This window comes from Pseudopipra pipra, unplaced genomic scaffold, assembly GCF_036250125.1.
Source record: "Pseudopipra pipra isolate bDixPip1 unplaced genomic scaffold, bDixPip1.hap1 HAP1_SCAFFOLD_163, whole genome shotgun sequence".
NCBI classification, from domain to species: domain Eukaryota; kingdom Metazoa; phylum Chordata; class Aves; order Passeriformes; family Pipridae; genus Pseudopipra; species Pseudopipra pipra.
In genome coordinates, this window is record NW_026990642.1 from 1 (window position 1) to 9442 (window position 9442).

Consider the following 9442-nt stretch of genomic DNA (forward strand, 5'->3'; position numbering starts at 1 on the left):
CACCAGGAGGAGAGAAACGTGTCCCTCTGACTTACCCCACCCCACGGGCAGCACCAGGAGCCCCCAGCCCGGCCGGCGGGGCTGCAGCCTCTTGCCTTTGGCTGCTCCCAGCCCAGGGCACTTGGCAGAGCTGGGCTGGATCAGGGCTTTGGCCTGGCCTGGAAGAGAAAAGAACAAGGCAATTAAGGGCACGGGGCAAGTCAAAGGCTCCTGCCCTTCACCCTTCTCTTCAATTGCTCACTAGAGAGTTTTAGCCATGAAAAATCCAGGGGGGACAACAAATAAAATGGGACCTTTTCCAGCATTTTTATTCCTGTCTATTTCAGGCACTAAAAGGAGGCTCATCTTTCTTATTGCATTCCTTGCCCCATTTGAACAGAACCCTTTTCATTCCAAACCTCCCTTGGGAGTCAGTCAATCCTCTGCCATTGGACTTTGGGCAAAGGAAGAGACACCTGGGACGCTGGACCCCAGGAAATGAGGGAGAGAAACCTGACAGGGAAAGGATTCAAGGCACTCCAGAACTCAGAAATGTGTTCATGCCTTGCCAGCCCACCCCCATTCTGTGCCACCCACCTGAGCTGGGCAGGTGAGGCCAAGGCTCCCCTTCCTGCTGCCAATCACTGTCCCAGCACATGGATCCCTGTGCTGGACAGCACTTGGAAAAACCTGGGAAAGGCAAAAGGAAAATGGCACTGCCTGTCAGAAAACATGTCTGTGAACAAACCTTCTGGACAAATGTAATCCCATCCCTCTGCCCCAATAAACCCAGGGCAGGCAGGTCTCTCCAGCCCAGGGAGAACAGGAAGGAGAACTGCAGGAACACAGGCAGGCACAGGCAGCGCTTGGCACTTCTTCCCTGCAGACCTCTCTGCACCTGGGGCTCTTGGCACTTCATTTATAAGGAATGGGGGGACAGCAGCCCAGGAATGCCCCTCAAAAACAGGGGCCTGGGCACCTGGAGATTAGAGGAGGGGAGTTGTGAGGGGAGACACGGAGAGAGAACAGGAACAGGGGTTGTTTGGGAACAGGCTGTGTGTCCAGCAGGGACGGGAACTGTAAGGAGGGAGGCTGGAGGAAGGCAGGGGGTGAGCACGGGCCTGCCTTGGATGGATCCTTTTTCCCTTTGCTCAGGGGCCTCAACTCCACCCTCTCTGAGAGCAGCAGGGAACTGCTGCAGGGGAAGAGTTCATTTAGGCACAAGCCAGTGATGCAGCCACTGGGGCAGGGCAAGAGGGGAGAGGAACTGACACAAAAATGACACAATCACCACTGAAAGGGACTTTATTGAGCTGCAACACAAACACATTCACAGCAGGCCAGGGCAAGAGGTGCCCACAGGACACCAACACAGCAGCTGGGCTTGAAGGAGCATCATCTACTCAAGTTATGGAGCCAGGGGCTGACAGTTGGGATCCATCCCAAAGATGCACTCAGGCATCAGGGCAAAGTCCTGCCCAGTCACTGCAGACAGTTCAGCCCCAGCAGCAGTGGCATTTTCTGCCTCTCCCTCCAATATTATTTGGGACCCAACAGCTCAGTGCTGTGGAATTTCAGCTTCATAAATGTTTTACAAAGTTGTACTTCCTGAGAACTGGTGCATTTTTGAGTATTCCTGACTCTTCCAGGGCTGCACTTGCCAGGATCCTTTGGGCCTGGTGTTTTGCTGACAGGCAGGGCACTCTAGGAAACAACTCCTCACCACTCATGGAATAACAGGAACAGCTGGAATCAGAGTGGGGAAAGGAATTCTGTTATCCTGATGATGTTGGGCTGCAGGACACAGGCAGCAGGTACCCAACAGTTGGACCAATATTCGCCTCGGGAGGATGATGCCAAACTGTGCCATCCCCTGCCCCAGCCGATCCCTTTGCTCTTTTGGCAGCACTTCCCAGAACAGCCCAGCAGGCAGAGCCCAGGGGACGGCCCTGCTGCTGTGACACTGGGGCTGGGACTGGCACCGCTCACACAGGGGGACAACGATGCCAGGGAGACCCCCCGGACCCAGCACCGTAAGGGAAACTACAGCACTGCATGGCAACAGTGCTCCCAGCCCCTGGAATCACATCCATCCAATCCCACTGAGGGCACCAACAGCCGCCCGCACAATGAGCCCGACAGACCCCGGCCCTGCCAGAGAGTCCCCCCGGGCACAAAGGGAGACTGACCCCTGGGCAAGGGCCATTTGCTTCCCAGGTCACCTTGTCCTGGGGTCCTGGTTTGGAGCTGCTTTTCCACCTCCATCCAAATCAAACCAAGGCACCCGACCCAGGCACCTTTTCCAGGGAACTTTCCAGGGAACAGCATCGCCCAGAGGGACCACAAGGGCTGTGAGGATGGTCAGGATCCACAGTTTCTGTAAGATATCAAGCTACAACATGGCAATATCATTCCCTCCACTAACATTTATTCACAGGAATATATTCCCATTTTCCTTGTCTGCATTTAATCACTAATTCCGTGATGGTGTCACTTGGGAGCCAAGTAGCCAAACCACTGCCAACTGACCCCAAATCCCTACAAACCTGACACTGCCCTAGTTCTTCCTGTTTCATTCCCACAGGTACAGTGTCTCACTCAGCTCATGGACTACTTTTGCCTCCCCCTATCGTGACTTTAAACTCCCTCTGGCACGGGTTATAAGCTCCTGCTTTCCAAAAGTGCTTCCCACTGACACATGTGGCTGACCCAGCAGTGAGCCATGCATGCTCCCTCTCTGCTCCCAGCACTTGCTCTGGGGCTTTTCCCCATTTCCCCAGTGATTTGTGCTCACTGTCCAGGGGATCTACACTTGTTGCTTCAACCACAGGGCCAGGGGCAACTCCCTCCCGAGGCCTCGCTCCTGCCCCGACCCCTGCTCTGGCTCTGGCTTGGATACACCATCTCCATTCCATGGGGCTGCCTTCCTGAGCAGGGCCTGGCCTGGGCATCCTGGAGGAGCTTTTTACCCAAGGCCTTAGGGGGATTTCAGGCCCTCTTATCATTTATTAAGTTTCCACTAAAGCCCAAGAACATACTCAGAGCTGCTTCTCCAACAGGGTGTTATCTTGGGCTGGCTTCCAGTAACTTCCTATTCCCAAATCCTAAGGGCACTTCCTTCCTACCTGGAACAGTTCATTAGGATACAGGCCCAGAATAAAGACAAGTGCCACAAGCATTCAAACACACAAGATATCTTTATTGCAGTGAGAATAATAATAATAATAAACTTAGCAAAGAGAATCAAAAGTTAAAAAAGGATACAAATGAACTGCCTTATCATGTGGCATTAAAACAAATACTAAGAACAGCATTCAATACAGTATAATATTAACTAGTGAAAAGGGAGTTAAAGGGATACCAAAAAGGATCTTAACACAATATTATGGATAACTATTAACACGATATTTGGTCAGTACAAGGGGAAAGTAAAGGGAAAATATGAATACTAAATAAAGGGTATTAAAGGAACACTATAGGATGTTTAAAGTCTTCTTTCTCAGTTGCTTCCTATCACTAACCTGTGCCCACCCCCACAGCCAGGCAGGGCTGTCAGGATCTGCAGCAGCTGGTCGGTGCCCATCCCTTAGCGGGCGTCCCCGCGGAGCAACACAGGCTCGGTGGCAGGATGAGGATCGCTCAGCTCAGCAGTCCTGACAGCCCATTTGATCAGCTCCACATTACACCACGTAGGGCCAGGACACAGTGTAAGGGGAGGCCTGACTGGCAGCCAAACCCCGCCTGATCATTGCCTGGTGGCAACAGTCTGGGCCTGCCCTACTTGTAGTGCAAGGGGCCAGCCACCCCTGCCCACATCATCTTCCTCTCACCATCATCTTTCTCACCCCTAGGTATGACCTCTCCCATGGTGTTTCAAGGGTAGATGTACCTACCTTGCAAGATGTAGCAGAACCAAGGAAGAACTCAGCTCTGATAACAGGGGATATCAGGCTGACTTGCTGAAAAGCACAATGGACCTTACAATTAGCTTGTGCCATCAAGTTACATTGTACCACACTCCAGCTGGTTTCACAACCTAATATGATTTCTTTCTCACGCCTCTATGCTCCATTGATCATCTAATTCAAAAGTACCCCCCTTACATTACCCTACTTCTGCCAGAGGCTCCAATTGGCATCATTAGCACTGGCAGGAACCTTCAGTTCCCCCTCTGGAGCTCGTATTGGCCACAGGTCTGGAGCCTGTTGAATTGCTCCCTGAGCTGTTTCCAACCCTCCCTGCTGCTCATTTCCCACTCAAACTCACACTTCTGCCCTGGGACTTTATGGCCCAGGCCAAGGATTGGTCCCAAAGGAGGACCTTGTTGTCACCAAAAGCCAAACCAACCAATAAACTGCTGGGCTTCCACCTTGCTCTGGGGGTGACCAAGCCTGAAGTCTCCTGCCTAGTCCTGGGCAACAGTTCCTGGGGACCACAACACCTCTGAGTTCCTAAAACTATCACAGGTTGGGCAGGTGCTTGAATTCTGTCTGGATTAACTCCCCCCTTCCTTTCCATGTGCTGCCCTACTCATTCTAATGGTGCTTGTACTCCCTGAACCATTCCCTCACCCATCCAACCATCCCTTGTGCCCTCTCTGGCAAGGACAGTGGCTCCAGGTGTTCTGCCACGCTCCCAGGGCAGAGGGTGGGACTGTGGAGCCACCCTCGAGGGGGGAAACGTGCCCTGCCTGCCCTGCCCAGGGAAAGGGAACTGCCCCCAGTGTTCCCCAGCACAAGGCACCCTTGGGAATATCCACTGCAATGGGACACTCAGGGACAGCAACAAGCACTGCACAAGGCTGCTCTGGCACAGGACCAATTTTAAGCTCAGCTTTTCTCTGGACCACTGCACTTTGTTTCCCACCTCATCCTGCAGTCAGAACTTGCTGTCCTTGCAACTTTTTAGGGTGACCATAAATTACAGAGGCCTCTGCTCCAGCATCCACAAGGGCCTGAACCATCTGACAGGATCCATTTTTCCAGGGAATTCAAAGCTCCACCTAAGGATTAGGGTCTTTTCTCACCCACCCCTGTGCTGCAGCTTGGCTTCCATCTCACTCTGCTTTCAGTTCTCTCCATGGTTGAACATTGGCAGCCCTGGCCCTGGGTGGAGCTCGGCATCCTGATCCCATCCCTCCTGGCCCCGGAACCGCTGACTCAGCAATGGGGGGCCCTCCATTGCCAAGGGCACGGTCCCGTCGGGGCTCACGGGGGGAGCAGGAGGTCGAAGGCTCCATCCCTGCTGCTACAACCTTCCACCACTACAGCCAACAGAGGGGCCTCTCCAGCCCTGCCTCCCAAGGCATCCTGAACTAATCCATCCCAACTCCACAGGACAAACTGCTCCCTCTCTGCACAGTCCAGTCTACTCTCAGGAATGCCTGAATCCATGGGAGGGACCTTGCTTTGAGCTCCCCAGGGCCGGGCACCCCGAGGATCTCCCCGAATAATCCTTTCGGTGCGCGCTGGAGTCCTCGGGGTGCCCCAACCCGGGGGGCACCAACAGCACTGTCCCTCCAGGGGGCCAATTTGGTCTCAAGCTTGCCATGGACAGCCCAAAAGGCATTTCAAGAGGCCTTCTTTGGAACCCACCAACGGGGACGGGGAGGAAGCCACAAGAAGGCCTCATTTCTAAAGGCAGGGGGGTCTTGCCTGTGTCCCAGACTGGTCCGGGGATCTGAGGCCCTTCCCGAGAAAATCTCGGTGCCGGCGTGAAGGGCCAGAGATCCCTTGGAGCCACGGGAGAGCAGGCACAGAGTCCCTCCTGCAAGGCCAATTCTGCTGCCTCAACTCAGCTCTTCAAAGAAGCCTCTAAGACTCAGCTGGTGAGTTTCAGAAGCCAGGCATTCCTTGCTTACAACACCCTGCCATGATCCCAGGCCCACGGGTGCCCTGGTAATCAGCTCCCAAAGGGCACACACAGGTATCTCTACTACAGCTGATGGGAGGGGTCAGCATTACAGGAGGATTCATTTTCCTTCCCTGCATTCCTGTTCCACAGTCAGGACATTTTCCAACACTTATCACCATACACACCTACCTTTAGAAGGTTTCCAAGGGGCTTCACTAAGGGCCTTCCCAGGTCTGCTCTGTCTGGAGCCCTCAAAGTCCTCAGTGCCTGTCTTAGGAACCTCAACACAACTCACCTGCTTACACAGCAACTTGCTGCTGCTTGGCTGCTGCCTCACTTTAATTCTTTCTTCACCTCCCTTGGTTGGTCCCTTTCAATCCCTTGGCTCAGCTCTGTGCAGTTTCCAGGCTACATCCCACTGCAAAAAGGATCAGCTCTTGTTACATCTCAACATGCACATATCATTCCCACTTTATACTTGACCCTAAGGATCCACTTTGTTCTGCTCACCAACCAAAAGGAGCTTTCTGAACTAAAGAACAACAGACCCCAGGTCCTTTTTCTGCAACTTCAGCTGCTATCAGTGTGACCCACAAGACCTGGAAAGGCCCTTCCCACTTCACCTGCAGGGCTGGCAGTGCCACCACTGGACACGGACCCACTGGCTGGGCAGGAACGGAGGGGCTGGGGCGTCCAATCCATCGGCCCAGGCGGCACCAGGAGTTCCTGGAGTTCCTGCAGGGGAGAGCCTCAAGACAACAAAGGATTATGGAGATCATTTTAAACTTTAATATGTATATCTCCTGGAATATGGGGACTTTGACAAGGCCTACTGGGGCAACAAGGACACACTCAAGGCTATCTATTCAAAGGATCTACCAGCACTCAAAAGCTATCACTGTCCTTCTTTCAGGGGGAACTCAGAAAACTCTCTTGGCCAAGAGCCTCCTGGAGGATTTCCAGCTTTTGGGGCTCCCTTTTAACCATTTTTCCCATCACTGTAGCTGGGACTATCACCTGCCCTACAGGGGGAACAGCCCACAAAGTTCACTTGCAGGGATGCCATTAACTCCAAGTCCCTTCTCAGGGGGGTCACTGCACACCTCGTCCTTTGTTTGCCCTCCCCACCAAAGATGCTTCCAACAGTTCTGACACATCTGGCAGACCCAGAGCTCTCCTCAGGGAATGCTTCAGCTGCTTAAAGGCTGCCCTTGCACCATCTAGCCAAGGCAGCAAATGCTTACAGGCTGTTTGAGAAGTTGGCATAACAGTCTTACCACACATCCAGAGGGAGCAATCCAGAGTCCATCCTGTCCTACCATTCCCAGGAAGGCAGTTCATGGGCTGTCTGGGGCTCAGGGAGGAGTCAGGGGGCTTCTTTTCTTCCTTCCCGTTTTCCAGATTTTCTCCTGCCAAAGCATAGGTTTCTTGGCTTTCCTTGCTCAAGGAGATGCAGCAAAGGCCATCTTTGCAATCCAATACTGGAAACTGCTTCAGGTTGTCATTGAAGATGGTTCTCTCAGGCCCTGCACTAATCAATCATCTTGGCCATTGGTTTCTTGGCAGGTTCTTGCATTCAAATCCTACAAGCAAACCAGGAGGAGCAAATTTAGCTGTTACTGCAACCAATCCAGTCTGGCATTCTGATTTTAAAGGATACTGGGTTTGCCTTACCCATATAGATCCCACATCAGGGGTAATACCCACAGGTTCTGCCCTCTCCCACTCTCCTGCAATTCCACTGGCCCACACCACAGGAACAACTGCAGCTGCCACTTCAGTCAGGACCTTGCTACTGACAGGAGTTATTCCCTGCACAACAAGAGCTGCTGCTTGGACACATTTAGTTTCAGCAATTACAGTTTCAACATCCCCAGTTTTCAATTTCATTTCTGCCTCAACTTTTCCAGTCCATCTCTTCCGAGCACAGGTTTGGGTGAGTCTGGCAAATAGACCAACCGAGGAATTCCCCAATGTTTTCCCAGTTTAACCCCTGTCACACCCATCACCTTAACACTGCCAGTCCTTAATTCTCCCTCTACTGGGTTAAGGACTGAGGAAGTTGGACCTGTGTCTGACCAGGACATGTGCAAACCAAATGCTGGGGACTGGAACACCCACCTGGCACTCCTGCAGCTCTTACCATTATATTCAAGAGAAAACAGCCAATTGGACCCTCACTGCTCATTTCTTAATCCCAATCCCACACTGCTTTGGCACTTGGAGCACCACTTTTAGAACCCAATTCCAGTCCATTAGAGAGCTCCATGTCTAGCAGGGACAGGGACCCCTGGGATACTCTCAGCAATGCCTGAAACCATTGCAGGGACCTTGCTTTGAGCTCCCCAGGGCCGGGCACCCCGAGGATCTCCCCGAATAATCCTTTCGGTGCGCGCTGGAGTCCTCGGGGTGCCCCAACCCGGGGGGCACCAACAGCACTGTCCCTCCAGGGGGCCAATTTGGTCTCAAACTTGCCATGGACAGCCCAAAAGGCATTTCAAGAGGCCTTCTTTGGAACCCACCAACGGGGACGGGGAGGAAGCCACAAGAAGGCCTCATTTCTAAAGGCAGGGGGATCTTGCCTGTGTCCCAGACTGGTCCGGGGATCTGAGGCCCTTCCCGAGAAAATCTCGGTGCCGGCGTGAAGGGCCAGAGATCCCTTGGAGCCACGGGAGAGCAGGCACAGAGTCCCTCCTGCAGGGCCAATTCTGCTGCCTCAACTCAGCTCTTCAAAGGAACCTCTAAGACTCAGCTGCTGAGTTTTAGAAGCCAGGTATTCCTTGCTTACAACACCCTGCCATGATCCCAGGCCCACGGGTGCCCTGGCAATCAGCTCCCAAAGGGCACACAGACCTATCTCCACTGCAGATGATGGGAGGGGTCAGCATTACAGGAGGGTTCATTTTCCTTCCCTGCATTCCTGTTCCACAATCAGGACATTTTCCAACACTCATTACCATACACACCTACCTTTAGAAGGTTTCCAAGGGGCTTCACTGAGGGCCTTCCCAGGTCTGCTCTGTCTGGAGCCCTCAAAGTCCTCAGTGCCTGCCTTAGGAACCTCAACACAACTCACCTGCTTACACAGCAACTTGCTACTGCTTGGCTGCTGCCTCACTTTCCTTCTTTCTTCACCTCCCTTGGTTGGTCCCTTTCAATCTCTTGGCTCAGCTCTGTGCAGTTTCCAAGCTACATCCCACTGCAAAAATGATCACCTCTTGTTACGTCTCAACACTCAGAGAGCATTCCCCCTTTATTCTTGACACTGGGCCATCAGGCCAGTGTCTCATTATTTAAAGCAGAGTTTGACTCCTCAGTGACAACAACAGCTACAGCCCTGAATCCTAACACAGGCTGAGACACAAACACGGATGGGAACTCTGAAGGATCCACTTTGTTCTGCTCACCAATCCAAAGGAGCTTTCTGAACTCAAGAAAAAGAGACCCCAGGTCCTTTTTCTGCAACTTCAGCTGCTATCAATGTGACCCACAAGACCTGGAAAGGCCCTTCCCACTTCACCTGCAGGGCTGGCAGTGCCACCACTGGACACGGACCCAGGGGCTGGGCAGGAACGGAGGGGCTGGGGCGTCCAATCCATCGGCCCAGGCG

General features: G+C 53.0%; 2 long non-coding RNA genes across 2 annotated transcripts; both read right to left on the reverse strand.

Annotated features, from left to right (window-relative positions):
* Positions 1-29: 29 nt before the first annotated feature.
* On the reverse strand, positions 30-7245 carry LOC135408070 (uncharacterized). The gene is made up of 3 exons (XR_010427222.1): positions 7110-7245; positions 6128-6250; positions 30-158 (listed from the first exon to the last, which is right to left on the reverse strand). It is a non-coding gene; the product is annotated as an uncharacterized LOC135408070 (long non-coding RNA).
* Positions 3053-4965, reverse strand: LOC135408068 (uncharacterized). Its single transcript, XR_010427219.1, has 2 exons — positions 4088-4965; positions 3053-3104 (listed from the first exon to the last, which is right to left on the reverse strand). It is a non-coding gene; the product is annotated as an uncharacterized LOC135408068 (long non-coding RNA).
* Positions 7246-9442: the final 2197 nt, after the last annotated feature.